We start from the raw sequence: 16,963 nt of genomic DNA on the forward strand, positions 1-16,963 counted from the left end.
AGTGGTAGAGTGCTTGCCTTGAGCAGAAGAGCTGAGGGACAGCGCCCAGGCCCAGAGTTCAAGCCCCATGTCTGATTTAAAAAAAAAAAAAATGTTCCAGGCCAAAGCCATTGCTGCTGGCTCACACCCATAATCCTCCTGGGACTGCGATGGATTTTGAGACTCAGATCTCTAATGAACCAACCACAAGCCACAAGTGGAGGTGTGGCTCAAGTGGTTGACTTGGTGAAGAGGCCAAAGGGGAGTCCCAGGCCCTGAGTCCAAGCATCATTATTGGCACGGCGCACACGTGCGTGCACACACACACACTTTCCAAAAAAGCCAGACTTTGGTGGCTCATAACTATAATTCTAGCTACTCAGGAGGCTGAGGTCTGAGGATCATGGTTCAAAGCCAGCCTGACCAGGAAAATCCATGAGATTGTTATCTCCAGTGAACCACCAGGAAACCGGAAGTGGCGCTGTGGCTCAAGTGGTTGAGTGCTCCCCTTGAAGCACTCAGGGCACCCAGGCCCTGAGTTTAAGCCCGGGGACACATGTGCGCGCGTGCGCACGCACACGCACACACACACACACTGGTGCCCAAATCTATGGATGCGCATGCCAATTCCATCCTGCATCTCTGCACACCTGCTGCTATTCTTAGCTGGACTGACATTGACCATCAGTGGGCAGGTACCAGAGGACGGTGCCCAGCGTCAGGGTCAGTGACTAGAGATGGAGTGTTTCCAACTCTGCTGTTAACTGTAGAACTCCAGGAGGGGGGAAGATCTGCCGCCAAGCCCTCTGCCCAGCTGTTTTGGGGGGCTCTCTACTTGTAGATGCCAAGGTTCCTATGTCATTTGCCCCCCTCCCAAGGAACCAGGACTGTCACAACTGGGACCTTTGGGGTACAGTGGGAAGCCACGTGTGGCCTGGCTGGCCGGCTGTGTCTGCCCGCGAGGTGGCCCCCTCCCCGCGTGCGCACGTGGCCATGATCTTGGGGCTCACTGTGTGTGTCGGACGGTTCCTGGGGCCTGGGTCGCTGTACACTTCGTGCCTTTGGGGGGGGTGGGAACACACGATGGTGACCCTGTGGATGTGGCTCTGAGCGGTGGGGGATGGGGATGGGGGGAGAAGAGGGGGGCCGGGGTCCCCGCCCAGGCCCCGGGAAAGGCGCCCTGTCACTTTAACAGCGGCCATGCGGGGCCATGGCTTCTTTTTTCTGGGCAGTTCGGGGGGGGGGGGGGGCGCCCGGCCGCGGCGACACCCCGGGCGGCCCGGGAGGCCGCGGTGGCCCCGGCGCCCCTGAACTTGGCCGGCGGCGCCTCCCCAGCCGCGCGCGCGGCTCCCCGGGGCTCCGCCCGGCGGCGCCCCCAGGAACAAAGCTCGCCGCGCCCAGGCCGGGGCGCGGGGCTCCCCGAGGTCGGGGGGTGGGGGGTCCGGGCGCCGCGATCGCCGCACCCCGCCCCGCGCGCCCCCGCCGCGCGCCCCGGCCGCTCCCAGGACTCGGGGCGCCGGGGGGGCCCCCCTTCCCCGCCGCGGCCACAATGGAGCCCCCGACCCCGGGGCGGCCGGCAGGTGCGCGAGGGGCCCCGCCCCGATCCCCGCGATCCCCGGATCCCCGCGCTCACCTCGGTCCGCGCCGCCGCCGCCGCCGCCGCCTCTGCCCAAAACCCGCCCGGAAAAGCCCCCGGCCCGGCGCCCGCGCGGGAAGCGGCCCCGGGGCTCCGCGCGCCGGGAGGGGCGGGGGCTCGGCGGGCTCGAACCCGCGGCCGGGGCCGCGCCCTGCCGCCCGCTCCCCCGCCCCCGCCGGCCCGGCCTCGGCCGCGGGGCCCACGCGCGCCCCGAGACCCCCGGGGCAGCGCGCACACCGGGGCCCGGGAGCCGCCGCACAAAGGCCGCGGCCGGCGCGGGCTCGGCGGGCCCCGCCGCCCGCGCACGCGGGGAGCCCGGGCCCCCCGAACCCCGACTTTGCCCCAGGAAGGGGTTTCCCTGGCGCCCCGTGGCACGGCGCTGAGACGGGACAGGACCGGACACGGCCGCGGTGCGCACGCCTGGAAGCCCGGCCGCCCGGGAGGAGGCCTGGGTCGGAGGATCGCGGTTCGAAGCCAGCCCCGGCCGGCAGGAAAGCCCGTGAGCCCCTGATCTCCACGGAGCCCCCGAAACAAGCCAGGAAGCGGCGCTGCGGCCCGCGGTGGAGCCGGAGCGGCTCCGGGACAGCCAGGCCCCGAGTTCGAGCCCCAGGACTGACGCGCACACGGCGGATGTGCAGCCGGGCAGCGCGTGCCAGGGCGGCGGCCCAGCGCTGGCGGGGGGGGGGGGGGCGGGGGGGGGGCGGCCGGGCTGGGCGGCCAGACTTGGGTCTTCAAAAGAAAACACAGCAGCGGGCGGTGGCTCGCGCCTGGGATCCCAGCCACGCAGGAGGCTGAGATCTGAGGATCGCGGTTCAAAGCCAGCCCGGGCAGGAGAGACCGTGAGACTCCTATCTCCTGTGATCCACCAGAAAACCAGGAAGTGCGCTGTGGCTCAAGTGGTAGAACACCAGAGACACACACACACACACACACACACACACACACACACACAAAACTCAGAGGGGCTGGGAAGGTGGCTCAGCGGCAGAGCGCTTGCTTGCATGCATGAGACCCTGGGTTCGATGCCTCAGCACCACATAAGCAAAAAGAAAGAAAAAAGCCGGAAGTGGCGCTGTGGCTCAAGTGGTAGAGCGCTCGCCTGGAGCTGAAGAGCTGAGGGACAGCGCCCAGGCCCAGAGTTCAGGCCCACGACTGAAAACCTCAGGGAGAGACCAGGCCCTGAGTTCAAGCCCCAGTGCTGGCACGTGTGCCTACGTGCATGTGCACACTCGCGTGCACGCGCACACACACAGACCTCCTCCTCCACTGTGCCCCCTGCTGTGCTCAGCCTGGCTATCTCCTTAACTCACGTGACCCAGGCCTGCCTCAGTTTCCCCCCCACAGGTCTCCTTTCCCAACACCCTCTCCCTAACTAGTGGGGTCCAGCTCGTCCCGCCCTAGTGGGGGAGGGGCGAGGAGGGAATGAGGCGAGCGGACCCCCAGGCTCTGCTTTCTTGTTTTCCTTTGTGACCATCCTGGTTCTGTTTTGGTTGGTGGTGGGGCCTGAACTCTGGGCCTGGGCGCTGTCCCTCAGCTCAAGGCGAGCGCTTTACTGCTTGAGCCACAGCACCACTTCCGGTTTTCTAGTGGTTTTTATTGGGTAAGAGTCTTAAGGACTTTCCTGCCCAGGCTGGCTTTGAACCCCGATCCTCAGCTCTCAGTCTCCTGAGTAGCTAGGATGACAGGCGTGCCCAACGGCACCCGGCCCAACCTGTTCTTGAATGCAAGGGCCCGGGCGCTGTCTCTGCGCCTCTTTGTGCTCAAGGCGAGCGCTCTACCGCCTGAGCCGTAACACCACTTCCGGCCTTTTTCTTTCTTTTCGGTGGTGGTTCATGAGAGATCAGAGTCTCACGGACTTTCCTGCCCAGGCTGGCTTTGAACCGTGATCCTCAGCCTCAGCCTCCTGAGTAGCTGGGATTCCAGGTGTGAGCCATGGCACCCGGCTCTGGGGTCTGCTTTATTGATGCCTCTGTGCGCCCTGCCCTGTCTGAATTGGAAAACGGGGAGGGGTGGTTCTGAAATACGCTGCACTCCTCCATAGGGCCTGCAGTCATTCACTTTACCACCCATCCTATCCTGGCTTAGCCTCCTTCCCCATTCCCTCCTTTGGGGGATGAGGGAGGGAGGGCTCGCCAGGTTTATTTTGGGTTCCAGCACACCTCACATCAGCTGGTAAGGCGGTAAGAGCAGTCCTGTGTACAGATGTTTTAAAATAAAAAGGCCCCAGGCTGAGCGCCGGTGCCTCACGCTGTCATCCCAACTACTCAGGAGGCTGAGATCTGAGGATGGCGGTTCAAAGCCAGCCCAGGCAAGAAAGTCCCTGAGACTCATCTCCAATATACCACCAGAAAACCGGAAGTGGCATCGTGGCTCAAGGGGTAGAGCGCTCACCTTGAGCTGAAGAGCTGAGGGACATTGCCCAGGTCTAGAGTTCAAGCCCCATGACCAACAACTGCAACAACAAAAGGCCCCAGAGAGGGTTGGTTCTTTGCCCAGAGCAGCACAGAACCACTCAGAACCACTGCCTTTTCCCTCCTTGTCCTCAGTGTCCCCCTCCCACCAGCAGGTGGCAGCAGAGTCCAGCTCTCTCTGAGTCCAGCTCCAGGGCCAGGAGCAGCCCAGAACCCAGCCTGGAACCTCCTCCCTCCGCTGGCAGATCTGCCACGAGACTCGAGAGGGCCAAAGGAAGGAGAAACGCGCCGTGCCACCCAGTCCCTCTCCGTGTCTACTTTGAGGCTTTCTTGCTGCAGTCGCCTTAATGAGCCAGGAAACCAGCGATGGCTGAGCACAAGGCTCCTGGATGGCCAGTCCACCCCCTGACTTTAGATGTCCCCCTAAAACAGCACAGGGTGGGAGGGGCGGCAGAGGAAGCTTCAAGCTGAGATGCCTGCTGGTGGTTGTTTTATTTGGGGGGGATGGGGTGGTGTGGGAACTGTAGGCCTAGGCCCCATCCTGGGGCCTCAACGCTGTGTGAGTCACCCCGAGCCCCGGGCGGCTGATTCACCCTACCTTTCCCTGATCCTCTCCCAGGGAGATTTCCCGCCCTTTGCTATCTCCTGGCTCTTTGGGGGAATCTCCCAAGGGACCCAAAAGCCCACGGACACCCCTCAGCTCCCACCACCCAGGGTCCCCAAGGTGAGGGGCCTGGGGAATTATATCCGAAGGAAGGGGGCCTGGGGTGCTCAAGTTTGAGCGTTCCTCCTTCCTTCCATGCCCCCTCAGGCCGGGCTTCAAGCGGCTGTGCCTCAGGACCTTTGCACAGCCTGCTCCTTCCACTGGGGGGGGGGGGGCTGTCACTTTTGAGGGTCTTATATCTCACCTTTCTCATCTTCTTTTCTTTTTTTGCCAGTCCTGGGGCTTGAACTCTGGGCCTGGGCGCTGTCCCTGAGCCTCTGGCTCAAGGCTAGCACTCTAACACTTGAGCCACAGCGCCACTTCCGGCTTTTTCTGTGTCTGTGGTGCTGAGGAATCGAACCCAGAGCCTCATCATGCATGCAAGGCAAGCGCTCGACCACGGAGCCGCCTTCCCAGCCCTGATCTCCTTTTAATAATAGTATGGTGTGTGAATCTGTCTCAGTAAAGCTTGTTTTGTGCCGGGCCTGTGAAGCGGGGAGTCGATTCCAGGAAGGGGGCGGGGGCAGAAAGGACGGGCACCGCACACCCTGAGGCCTGCCATGTTCTCTGGGAGAGGCCCTTCTTCTCCAAAGCCTGATCCGAAGGCCCTGGGCCGGTCCCCACCCCACCCCCGGCCTGACTCAGTTTGCCCACTGTGGGGTGACTCTGTGCGCGTGTGCAGGGTGACTGCAGACCTGGCGGAAGCGGGCTGGCGCCGCCAGGCCCAGGCCCGGCCTGGGGGGGCTGAGGGGGGAGGCAGCCAGGGAGGCCCCGGCCCGCAGCCCACCCCAGCCGGCCTGGGGGCTGGGCAGGCCCTGCTCAAAGGGCCTTTGTGGGAGCGGGGCAGGGGGGCTGCGGGGGACCCCACCCTGCCCTGTGACTCAGCCGTGGCGGGTGACTCACGGCCCGAGCAGGTGTTGCCAGTTCCAGACCCCCCTCCGAGCGGCCGGCCCGGCCCGCTTCCCACGCGCCCACCTTCGTCCCGCCGCCCGGGCCCCGCCCGCCGCAGGCCGCGCGCCCGCACCCACGGGAGGCCGGACCCGGCGATCGCGGTTCGAAGCCAGCCCGGGCAGGAAAGCCCGTGGGCCTCTGACCCACACGGAGCACCAGGAAACCGGAAGTGGCGCCGTGGCTCCAGCGGTAGAGCGCCCGCCGGGGCCGCGCCCGCCCCAGGGCCGGCCGCTGCAGCGCAACCCCGACGGGGGGCCCGGGGGGCGCCGAGCGGAGCGCCCGCCGGCCCCCACCTCTATTTCATGGGTGGGTAAACTGAGGCAGGAGCCTGCAAACCAAACCGCAGGCTCGGAGGAGCTGGGCTGGGAGGGCGCCCGCGAGCTTGCGCTGGGGGGTGCGGGGTCCCCGCCGCCGCCGAGGCCGGGCCGGGCCGCCAGCCAGGCTGCCGGGCACCGCGCCCGCGCGCGTCACGCCGCCCTGAGTCACCGCGCCGGCCACGCCCCCTGCCAACAAACAGCGCGTTGCCTGGCAACAGCCGCCGCCGCCCGCCCTCGGCCCCGCCCCCAGCCCCGCCGGCCCCGCCCCCAGCCCCGCCGGCAGGCTCCGCCCTGCCATGCCCCGCCCAGCCGGCCGGCCCCGCCCCCAGCCTCGCCGCCCGGCTCCGCCCTGCCATGCCCCCAGCCCCGCCCCGCCGGCCGGCCCCGCCCCGCCGGCCGGCCCCGCCCCGCCGGCCCCGCCCCGCAGGCCCCGCCCCGCAGGCCCCGCCCCGCCCCGCCGGCCTGGAGTTCGAGGCTCCAGCTGGGTTGGGAACGTCCAGGGCTTCCGGGACACAGCAGCTTCCTCCTGCCTCAGAGTTCAGGGCCCTCAGACGACCACGGGCGGGGGTCCCCATCCAGGGCTGGGCCCACCCGGGGCGGGGCCTGCCACGATCAGTCTTTTTTAATTCGTGCGGCCCTGGGATTTGAACCCAGGGCCTGGGCCCTATCCGCATCCCGTAGCTGTCACTCAAGGCTGGAAGCTTCCGCTTCCGGCTTTCGATGGTGCATGGGAGAGGACACCCTCGCGGGACTTTGCTGCCCTGCCTGGCTTCGAACCAGTATCCTGGACCGCAGCCCCCTGGGTAGCGGCCAGGCAGATTTGAGCGAAACCCCCCTTCCCTGAAGCAGCCCGCATTTAATGACCCCCGAAGACTTCTTCCGATCACAGACATTCCCATTTTCTAGCTAGGGAAACTGAGTCACAGAGTGAGAGTCCCCGAGGGTGGGGTGGCAGGGGCAGAGGAGCTGCCCTCTGTGTGGTAGTAAGCATCATTTGGCGCCGACAGGATGTGCAAAAGATGGGGTGAGGGTGTAGTAGGTACCTTGGGGGGGTCTGTGGACAAGATCAAGTGACTATTCCAGAAGGGAGAGGGCTCCCCCCAAACCAGGGTCAGATGGCTTCCCAGCTTCCCGGACTTACCAGCACTCAGGTGGTGTCCAGTTGCCTTTAAGAAATGTTAGGTAGGATGCCATAGCACATGCCTGTAATCCCAGCATCTGGGAAGATGAGACAGGAGGATAGAGAATCCGAGGCCGGGAAGTGGCGCTGTGGCTCAAGAGGTAGAGGGTGGGGGAGACACACACACATAGACAGACAGACACACACATAGACAGACACACACACGGAGATGGAGGCCAGCCTGGCTGTGCAGATGTAGTGATACTTAGGTTGGGATACTCAGAAATTTCCAGGGTTGTGGGAAAGGTGGGGCCAAAGAGGCTGAGATCTGGAGGATCGTGGTTCAACGCCAGCCTGGGCAGGAAAGTCTGACATTCTTATCTCCAGTGAACCATCAAAAAGCCACAAGTGGTGCTGTGGTTCAAGTGGTCGAACGCGAGCCTGGAGCTCAAAAGCTAAGCGAGGGCGGCCCAGATTTGACAAATACAAAACAGATCACCACGCAGTTCAAGTTCGTTTTTAGAGACCCAGTGACTAATAATTTATGCATGTGACAAAAATCACCTGGGACATAGGCTAAAACGCCTCTGTGGTGTATTTAAAAATCAACTGGAAGTGGGGTTCATCTGGTAATCCCTGTTGGGGGGAGGAGGGGCAGGAAAATAAGACCATTGGGAAAATCCGTGCATTTCTTTTGCCCTACCCCCGGGTCTTTGCACATCCTGACTCTCCACCCACCCCACCAAAGCGAGTGCACTTGGAAGCGGGTGCGAGCCCAGCCTCATTTCCCCCCACCCCCCCGGAGAGGCAGGCAGAGGCCGCTGGAATGAGGCTCCGTGCTGCGGCTGCACCCCGTCTTTTGTCTTTTACAGGGCTGCCCCTGGGGCGGGTTCGCCCCCCACCCTTCCCCATGTGACTCGTTCCCCCGGACCCCAGAGCAGCCGAGGCTCGCGGCCGGCCCGGGGCGGCCTGGGGGGGGTGCGGGCTCCTCTCCCGGGCTGAGGCCGGAGGATCCGGCGTCCCCGGCGCGGAGGCCGGGGGAGGGGAGGCTATTTTTACCTCCTTCCAGGCCGCCGGGGCGACAGGAAGTGAGCGCACAGCCCGCCAGATGTGGGAGCCAGGCAGCTGGGCGCAGCCACAGCTGGCCGGGCCGGGGCGGGGCGGGGCGGGGCGGGCCCCGGGCGCGGGGTCCCCCTCTGCGCCCCTCTGCGCCCCCACCCCTTCGCTCGGCCTCGGCCTGCGCCCGCTGCCCCGGGCCGGCCGGGGGCCCCGCTCTGCCCCCCCCAGGGCCCCCCGATCCCCGCAGACCGGGGTGGGGCCCCACCGTTGTTTACACGTCGGCGGCCTCCTTGGAAACGTAACCCGCCCGCGGTCATTTTATTTGGGAACTTCGGTCGGTCGCCATAGCAACCCCAGTGACGTCAGAGGGGCTGGGGCCCGAAATCCCCGCGAAAGTGGAGGGGGGGCCATGTGGAGCAGACGGGATGAGGAAGGGAGACCCCCCCCAAATACGGGCTTCACCTTAACCCTGCGCGTGCCGGGCCCGGGGGGCGCCGAGGCCCCGCCCCGCGCCCCGCCCGCGCCCCGCGCGGGTGCACCCCCTGAGTAACTCGGGGACCCCTGAGGAACAGAAGCGGCTGGCAGTCTCTCCGTTGCTCCCCCCGCATCCCGGCTCGGGCGCGGGGGGAAGTCGGTGGCGGCGAGCCGGGCCCACGCGCCCCGCCCGCCCCGGATGTGGGCGTGGCTGCGTCTCGAGATGGAGGAGGGGCGGAGTTGGTGGATCCGCGCGCGGAGCCGGACGCAGCGGGTCCCCACGGCGACGCGAGGCCGGGCCCTGATTGGCTGGCGCCAGGAGGGGTGTGGCCCCCGAGGGGGCGTGGCCTCCTGACCGCAGTGACGTCAGCTTCCTCCGCGGGCCTGTGATGTCTCTGTGTTCCCCGTTGCCATGGTTCCCGGCAAGGCGCAGCACGGTGACCCGCGGGGCGCCCTCCCCGGCTGGCCCCGGCGGCCTGGGGTGCAGTGGGGTCCCCCCCACACCCAGCCCCCCTGCCTGGTCTGCCGATGTGTGCGCGCGCTTCTCCAAATCTGGCCCAATACACGTGTTTAGCTCCAATTCACTGGTGGAGAAACTGAGGCCCGAGAGGTGCGGTTGCTTGGGCCAGCTAGGAAGGAGGGAGGCGGCGAGGATTTGAGCTTTTCTTTCTTCCTCCTGGCTCAATGGAACGGGGCTCACGTATTCATTTATTTATGTCGGTCATGGGACTTGAACTCTGGGCCTGGCGCTGTCCCTCAGCTCTTCAGCTTGAAGCCACAGAGCCACTTCTAGCTTTTTGATGGTTCATTGGACATAAGAGTCTCGTGGACTTTCCTGCCCGGGCCGGCTTTGAACCGGGATCCTCAGATCTCAGCCTCCTGAGGAGCTAGGATGACACTGGTGCCTGGCTCATATTTTTTTAATTTTCCATTGGTCAGTCATTGGTCTTGAACTCGTGACCTGGGCGCTGTCCCTGAGCTTCTGTAGCTCAAGGTTAGCGCTCTACTTCTTGAGCCACAGCACCACTTCCGGTTTTTGTTTGTGGTGCTGAGGGATCGAACCCAAGGCTTCATGCATGCAAGGCAAGCGCTCTACCACGGAGCCACCTTCCCAGCCCCATCATCACAGTGGTTTTAAAAACATCATTGTGTATTATTGAGGAGACGTATAGAGGGGTTCGTTACCGCTTTGTAAATCAGGGGAGGAGTGTATCTCTCTTTGGACAATGTCACCCCTTCCTTTGCTTTTCCCGCTTCCTCCTTTCCTCCCTGCCTGCAAGCTGCATGGTTCATTTTCCACGGAATGTCTACTGAATAGCATGGTTGCATTTGTTCATCATCTTCCATTTCTGCACCCCCCTAAAAACAAAGAAACCACCATCACTAATCACAAAAGCAACACGTTTTCCTTATTCTTGGTCTCTCTCCTTTTTTTTTTTTTTTGTTGGTCGTGGGGCTTGAACTCTGGGCCTGGGCGCTGTCCCTCAGCTCAAGGCAAGCACTCTACCACTTGAGCTACAGCACCACTTCCAGTTTTCTGGTGGTTTATTGGAGATAGGAGTCTCACAGTCTCTCCTGCCCGGGCTGGCTTTGAACTGCGATCCTCAGATCTCAGCCTCCTGAGTAGCTAAGATTACAGGTGTGAGCCACCAGCGCCCGGCTCTCTCCTTTTTTCTTTACCTTTGTTATTTTTATTATTTGACTTCATTTTATTTTGAGGTCTGGGGGATTGAACCCCAGTCCACCCACATACCAGGCAAGTGCTCAAAGAACCTGCTTGTGTTTTGAGATGATCCTTTCGCCCAGGATTGTCTCGAACTTGAGATCCTCCTACCTTTTCCCCTCCAGCGAAGCGAGCTGGGAGAACAGGCTTGTAGAACCAATACTCACTTCCGTCCTGTTTTTCAAATACTCTACGGTCCTTGGGTGCCTCAGGACCTTTGCGCCTTTCCTCGGGAGCTCTCTTCTCTTGGATTTCTGCTTGACTTTGCCTTCAATTTCTAAAGTGTTTGTTGGAGCATTACTTTCTTTTTTTTTTTTTGTCGGTCGTGGGGCTTGAACTCTGGGCCTGGGCGCTGTCCCTCAGCTCTTCAGCTCAAGGCGAGCGCTCTACCACTTGAGCTACAGCGCCACTTCCGGTTTTCTGGTGGTTTATTGGAGATAGGAGTCTCACAGTCTCTCCTGCCCGGGCTGGCTTTGAACCGCGATCCTCAGATCTCAGCCTCCTGAGTAGCTAGGATTACAGGCGTGAGCCACCAGCGCCCGGCTGGAGCATTACTTTCTATCTTGTGCTGGTGACTCACGCCTGTCATCCCTGCTACTGAGATCTGGGGATTGAGCTTTGAAGTCAGCCGGGGCAGGAAAAGTCCGTGAGACTCTTATCTTCAATGAACCAGCCCAAAGCTGGAAGTGGAGGTGTGACTCAAGTGATAGAACTCCAACCTGGAGTGGGAAAGACCAATCCAGAGCTTGAAGCATACACCCACAAAATCGTGCCTCTTGTTGGGGGTGGGGGGCTTCCCTGATCTATCCTCCATCCTGGATTTCCCCCAATCCCATATACATGGTGTATATCATTTGTGTTCTACACTCAAGGCTGGAGCTCTACCACTTGAGTCACAGCTCCACTTCCAGCTTTGTGTACTAGTTCATGGGAGAAAAGAATTGAACTGAGAACCTGCTCCAACTATGAACCTCGATCCTCAGATCTCAGCCTCCTGAGTAGCTGGGATTACAGGTGTGAGCTGGGGCACTGGACTCACACAGAATATTTTAACCTGTCAAGGTGTCCCCTGGGTCTCTTGCCCTGCCCCCGGCCCTACTCCTTGTCACACAGGAGGAAATGAGTGGACAGGTGAGTTCTGTGAGCTCCTCATGGGGACCGACATCCAGAGACCCAGCTAGAGGGCAAGGGACCTGCGGGGTCCCTCCAAGCTTGCCCAGGGAGTGCTAAGGGACGTGTGGTGGTCTGAACCCCAAGAGGAGGGTAGGACACACTGGATCAGAGACTGGGAGAACTGCCCCACCACTGAACACTTTTACGAACGGTGTTGATGGTTGATTCTTGGGGTTCAAGGGAGAATTTTAGGGGAGCTGTGTGGACAGAAATCAGCAGGACATTTGTTATTTATACTCCCACCGTTTTTTTTTTTTTTCTTCTTTTTTCTTTTGTCGGTCGTGGGGCTTGAACTCGGCCTAGGCGCTGTCCCTCAGCTCTTCAGCTCCAGGCGAGTGCTCTACCACTTGAGCCACAGCGCCACTTCCGGTTTTCTGGTGGTTTATTGGAGATAAGAGTCTCACGGACTTTCCTGCCCAGGCTGGCTTTGAACCACCATGCTCAGATCTCAGCCTCCTGAGAAGCTGGGATGACAGGCCAGAGCCATGGGGGTCGCCGGCTCTTGTATCCTGTTCTACTGTAGGAGCTACGGGCAGGTCCACAGGGAGCCCCCCCCCGGACCCCTGGGAGAACCCCGGTCCCATTTCCACCTCAGGAGGCCATGTGCAGGCCCGGGCTCCCGCTTCCGGCCCCACCCTGGGTTGGGGAATTCTGTGCCACCCCAAATCCTCCCCCAGGGCCCCGCGGCCGGCAGCTTCGCCCCTCCTGCCCCGACTTGCCGGGTCCTGTCGGCTGGGCCGGCCTGCGTCTTGGGCCCCACTAGGAAGAAGGCCGGGGGGCCCCCAAGTCTGGGCAGGGCGGCAGGAGGTGGTTTTCTGCCTGTCCCTCCTCAATCCCCGGGCCCAAACTGGGGGAAGAGGGACTGGAAAATTCGGGAGCCCCCCGCTGTGCCCCTGCCAGGCCCTTGGCAGGATAACTGTCCAGGGGGTGAGGGCTCCCCAAACCCAGGGGACTATTTTGGAAATGTGTGAGGCTGGCGGAAAAAACCACACTGCGTCCTCCGGAGGGCTCAGGATGCCCCCCTTCCGCCATGGCGTGGCTGTGATTCTCGGGGTGTCGTGGGAGGGGTCTGGGGACCTGTGCCCCTCCTGAAGCCCGATGCGCCCCAGGGCCGGGCCCCCGCCGGCCTCGTGCGCTGGGTTTTGTTCCCCACCCCGCACCAGCCCGGGACCCCCCCCCCCGCCGGGACCCCCCCAACGGGCCCTGTCCCGGGGAACAATGTGCCCATGTTGTCCCTCCCCGCGGAGGGGAGGCCGGAGGCCCGAGGCTGAGAGCGCAGCAGAGGACAAGAGGGGTCCTGGAAAGCCGTCCTCCCCAGAGACCCTGGGGCGGGGGGGGGGGTGCCGGGGCCCCCACCGTTCCCGGGTGGACAGAGGAGGGTGGCAGGAGCTTGGTCCCGGACTCTCCCCCCCCCCCCTCCCGGGCGCACCCGGCGCGGGGTCTCCCGGGGCGGCGCGGGGTCTGGTGCGCTCGCAGGCGGGGCTTCCTGGGGGCGGGGGTTCAAGGTCAAGGGCGGCCGGGGACCCCGCGCGACCCGGCGCCCGGCGGCGGGGCGGGGCGGGGCCGGGCGGGGCGGGAGGAGCCGCGCAGGAAGGAGCAAAGTTGGGCCTAAAGTTGGAGACGGGACGCGCGCTGGGGGACGGGGCGGGGCTGGGGGCGGGGCCTCCGTCGGGCCCCGCCCCTCCTCGCCCGCCCCGCCCCGCCCGGCCCAGGGGGTGGGGGGGAGCCCGGCGGCTTTAAAAGCCATCCGGGCCCGCGGCGGGGCAGAGCGCGGGGCGGACGCGCCGGCGGCGGGGCAGCGGCGGCGGCGGCGGGCGGGGCGGGCGCCGCACCCCGGTAAGTGGGGGGCCCGGGGGGGGCGCGGGCGGCGCCGGGCCGGCGGCAGCTTCTTCCCCTCGTGGGCGGAGTAAGGGGTGCGCCACGGACAAGGGCGGGAAGGTCCCCCAGTTTCTGGTCGCCCCCCCAGTTTCTGGTCGCCCCGAGTTCCCGGGGAGGGTGAGGGGGGTCCCCGCGTCTGGGGATGGAGTCCTGGGGCGCGCAGCCGGGACCAACCTTTCCCGGACCCCTCAAAACTCCCTGGCCAGTTGCTTGGGGGGGGACGGTTAGGGGGAACGCCTTGGAGTTGGGGAGCAGGAGGGGGTGCCCGTCCCCAGGGCTGGGGAGGCGTCGGGGGAAGCGGGGTGCCAGCTGGATGTTTGGGGAGGGGGCTCCCCGAGTCCTCAGAGAAGTGGGGGGAAGCGCGGTTCCAGCCCTGGCCTTCCCGGCCCTGGCCGAGGCGGGAGACCCACCCGGCTCCCGTCCTGGCCTGAGCCGGCGTCAGGAAGGGCTGGATCAAGGTGGCCAGCAAAGGCGGAGGGGCCGCGAGGTGTGGAGGGGCTCTGAGGGCCCAGGCCCCCAGCCTTGTGAAGTCTGGGCATGCAGGGGGAAAAAAGTACCCAGACTGAACCCCAACATGCGTGTGCGTGCGCCCCAGGCTGACGTCCTGTTACAGGACTGAACTTGGCCTCGCCCCCCCGCAAGCCCCCAGCCCTGTCCGGCCTTCCGCGGGAGGGGGGGTCCGGGCCCCCCTGACCCCGTCCCCGCCCATGCCGGGGCTCGTCTCTGCACCCGTGGCTGGGGGAGGTGGGGCCGTGCCCAGCAGGTGCCCAGCCGAGGCCGGCAGGCGATGCCCTGGCCACTCGCCCCCCCCCGCGGGCACGTGCGCTCCCACGCGCGGGCCTGGGCCGCGGGCCTGCGGCCAGCTCGGGCCTGGGGGCCGGGGAGGGGCCAGCGGGGCCTGGGAGGGCGGCAGAGACCCCCGAGCGCACGGGGCCCCCTGCGCCCGGACGGGCCCCCCGATAATTGGGGGCCTGGCACGCGGGGCCGGGGCGGGCCGGGGCGCGCCCGTGGGCCGGGCCTGTCGGTGCTGGCCCGGCGGGAGCCCAGGCCGCGCCCCGGGCCGCCCGTCCCCTCCAGCCGGGGACCAGCCCCCCCTCCACCCACCCCTCCCAGGGGGGCCCCCGGCGAGGCGGTCCCCCCGAATTAGGCCGCAGCGAGTCCTCCGTGGGCTTCTTCGAAGCCCGACTTTGGGGTTCCGGGAGAGCCCCACGCCTGGCGAAGAGGCTGGCGGTGCTTCACCCGGGGCGGTTCCTTCCGCCCAGCTGAGGCCCCTGCCTCAGTTTCCCCATCTGCACCGAGGAGCCCGTAGCTCCGGGGTGCCGCTTCCTCTGTCTCGGATGTTGCTCAGTGCGTTGGGGCGCCTCCCGCCGCGGCCCGGGCGGCGTGGGTGAGACCTGCCCGGCCCGGCTGAGTCACACGCGGGCAGCGCCCGGCCCCGGGGTGATGGGCTGGCGCCACCCTGGGTGTGGCCGCCGCTCTGTGGTCCCGGCCGGGCAGCGCCCGCCTCCCTGCAGTCCGGGATGAGGGGCGTGCGTGAGGGCTTGGGGAAGGGGCTCGCGGCCAGGCCCCTGGGCTGCTCCCCCCCAACACCACGCAGGACTTGGGGAGTCCCCCACACCCCGGGACACCTGGGGAGGCGTGTGGGAAGGATTGGGGCACCCAGAGGATTCAATGCATCAAGTCTGGCGGCTCCCCCAAGGCCAAGCCGGGACTTGCAGCTGGACCTGTGGGTGCAGACGTCGGCCCCCGTGTGAGGCTCCGGCCCGGGTGTCTGGGGTGGGGAGAGCGGCCAGGGGGCCCGGGCGCCTGGGCCCCGGCTTTGGTGGTTCCCTATTTATAACGAATGACTCAAGCCTGCAGCCAGTCATGTCTTCCAGCCCGGGGCTCCCCCCTACCAGGATGTGGTGGGGGGCTGCGGGAGGGGGGGGAGGCGGGGGCACCCCGGTGTCTGTGCGGTATTCTCCCCAAAGCGAGGCTGCGGTGACCATCGTGGGGCTGCCCCCCCCCCCTCGTGGCCTTTTCCCATCCCAGCCCCCACACACTGGGTAGGACTTGGGGGGGCTGGGAATGGGGGGCACCTAAGGGGGCGGCGGCGTGGCCACTGGGCCGCGTTCTGCGTATCTTCAGCTGGAGATTTCACGCGCCCACCCTGTCCCGTCCGGATCCCAGGAAAGGGGGGCCAGGCTCCCCTCCAGGGGACCCCCCCCAGCGGGTGGTGCGGGCTGGGGAGGGCCTTGGCCCAGCCTGGGCTCTGGGCGGGGGAAACCCCACAGGAAGCCGGCCTGGCCAAATGGCCGCCCTTCCCGTCCCAGTCCCTGGGACACAAATGTGCTATCTCACTTCCGGGGGTGGCTGGTGGCCCGGCTGCCCGCTGGGGCCCGGCGCTCCCCCGTGGGCGCCCCCCAGACCCTGAGGGGGACAGGGCTGGGCCGGGGCGGGACGGGAAGGACAGGGACCCATGAATTCTCTCTTCATTTTTTTCCCCTTTATGCCAGTCCTGGGGTTTGAACTCAGGGCCTGGGCGCTGTTCCTGAGTTGCTTTTGCTCGAGGCTGGAGCTCGACCACTTGCACCACGGCCCCACTTCCGGCTTTTGGGTGGTTCTTTGGAGATGGGAGTCGCATAGACTTTCTTACCCTGCCTGGGATTACAGGTGTGAGCGCCAGCGCCCAGCTCTGTTTCCCAGTGAAGTGGATGCTGGGGCCCTCCCGGCGTGGGGGGGACCCGTCTCCACGGTCCTGCCCGGTGTCTGCGCAGCGGGTGCAGTGCTCTAGTCATTCTCGGTGGCGCTGGCAGGACTGTGCCACCGGCTACTTACCAACAGAGTCAGGGAAACTGAGGCACGGCAAGGTTGAGTAGCGGCTTGGCCGGCGTCACCCAGCAAAGAAGCGGCTGAGCTGCCCCGGGAGGTGCTCTCAAAGGGGAACAAATTGATTCCAGAACTGGGGTGTCCTAAGCGGAGCACCCTAGTGACCGGATCCGCCAGAGAGTAGCCTGTGTGGTTTCCTGTGGCCTCCCCCCCCCCCCCAAACTTGGCTCAGAGGACTGGAACTCAGATCATGTCTGCCGCCGGCATGCAAAAATGAGCATTATTATCTGGCGATGTTGGGGAAGAACACAGCCCAGCGCACGCAGGGCAAGCAGTTTCTTTTTCTTCTTTTCGGTCGGGTCATGGGGCTTGAACTCATGGCCTGGGCGCTGGCCCTCAGCTCTTCAGCTCAACCACTGGAGCCACGGCGCCACTTCTGGTTTTTGAGTGGTTCATTGCAGATTAAAGTCTCACTTTAATCTGGACTTTCCTGCCCGGGCTGGCTTTGAACCGGGATCCTCAGATCTCAGCCTCCTGAGTAGTTGGGATGACAGGCGGGAGCCCTTGGCGCCGGGTTCGACCTCTGAGCTCCATCTGCAACCCGTGAAACGCTCTTTTATTTGTATTCAATCAAAGGGTAGTGCAGGCTGAGCCTCAAATTTACAATTCCCTGCTCCAGCTGCTGCTGCTTTTAGCCAGTCCTGGGGCTTGAACTCAGGGCCTGAGCTCGG

Source organism: Dipodomys spectabilis, unplaced genomic scaffold, assembly GCF_019054845.1.
Source record: "Dipodomys spectabilis isolate Male_0828 unplaced genomic scaffold, ASM1905484v1 ptg000173l, whole genome shotgun sequence".
Lineage (NCBI taxonomy): Eukaryota > Metazoa > Chordata > Mammalia > Rodentia > Heteromyidae > Dipodomys > Dipodomys spectabilis.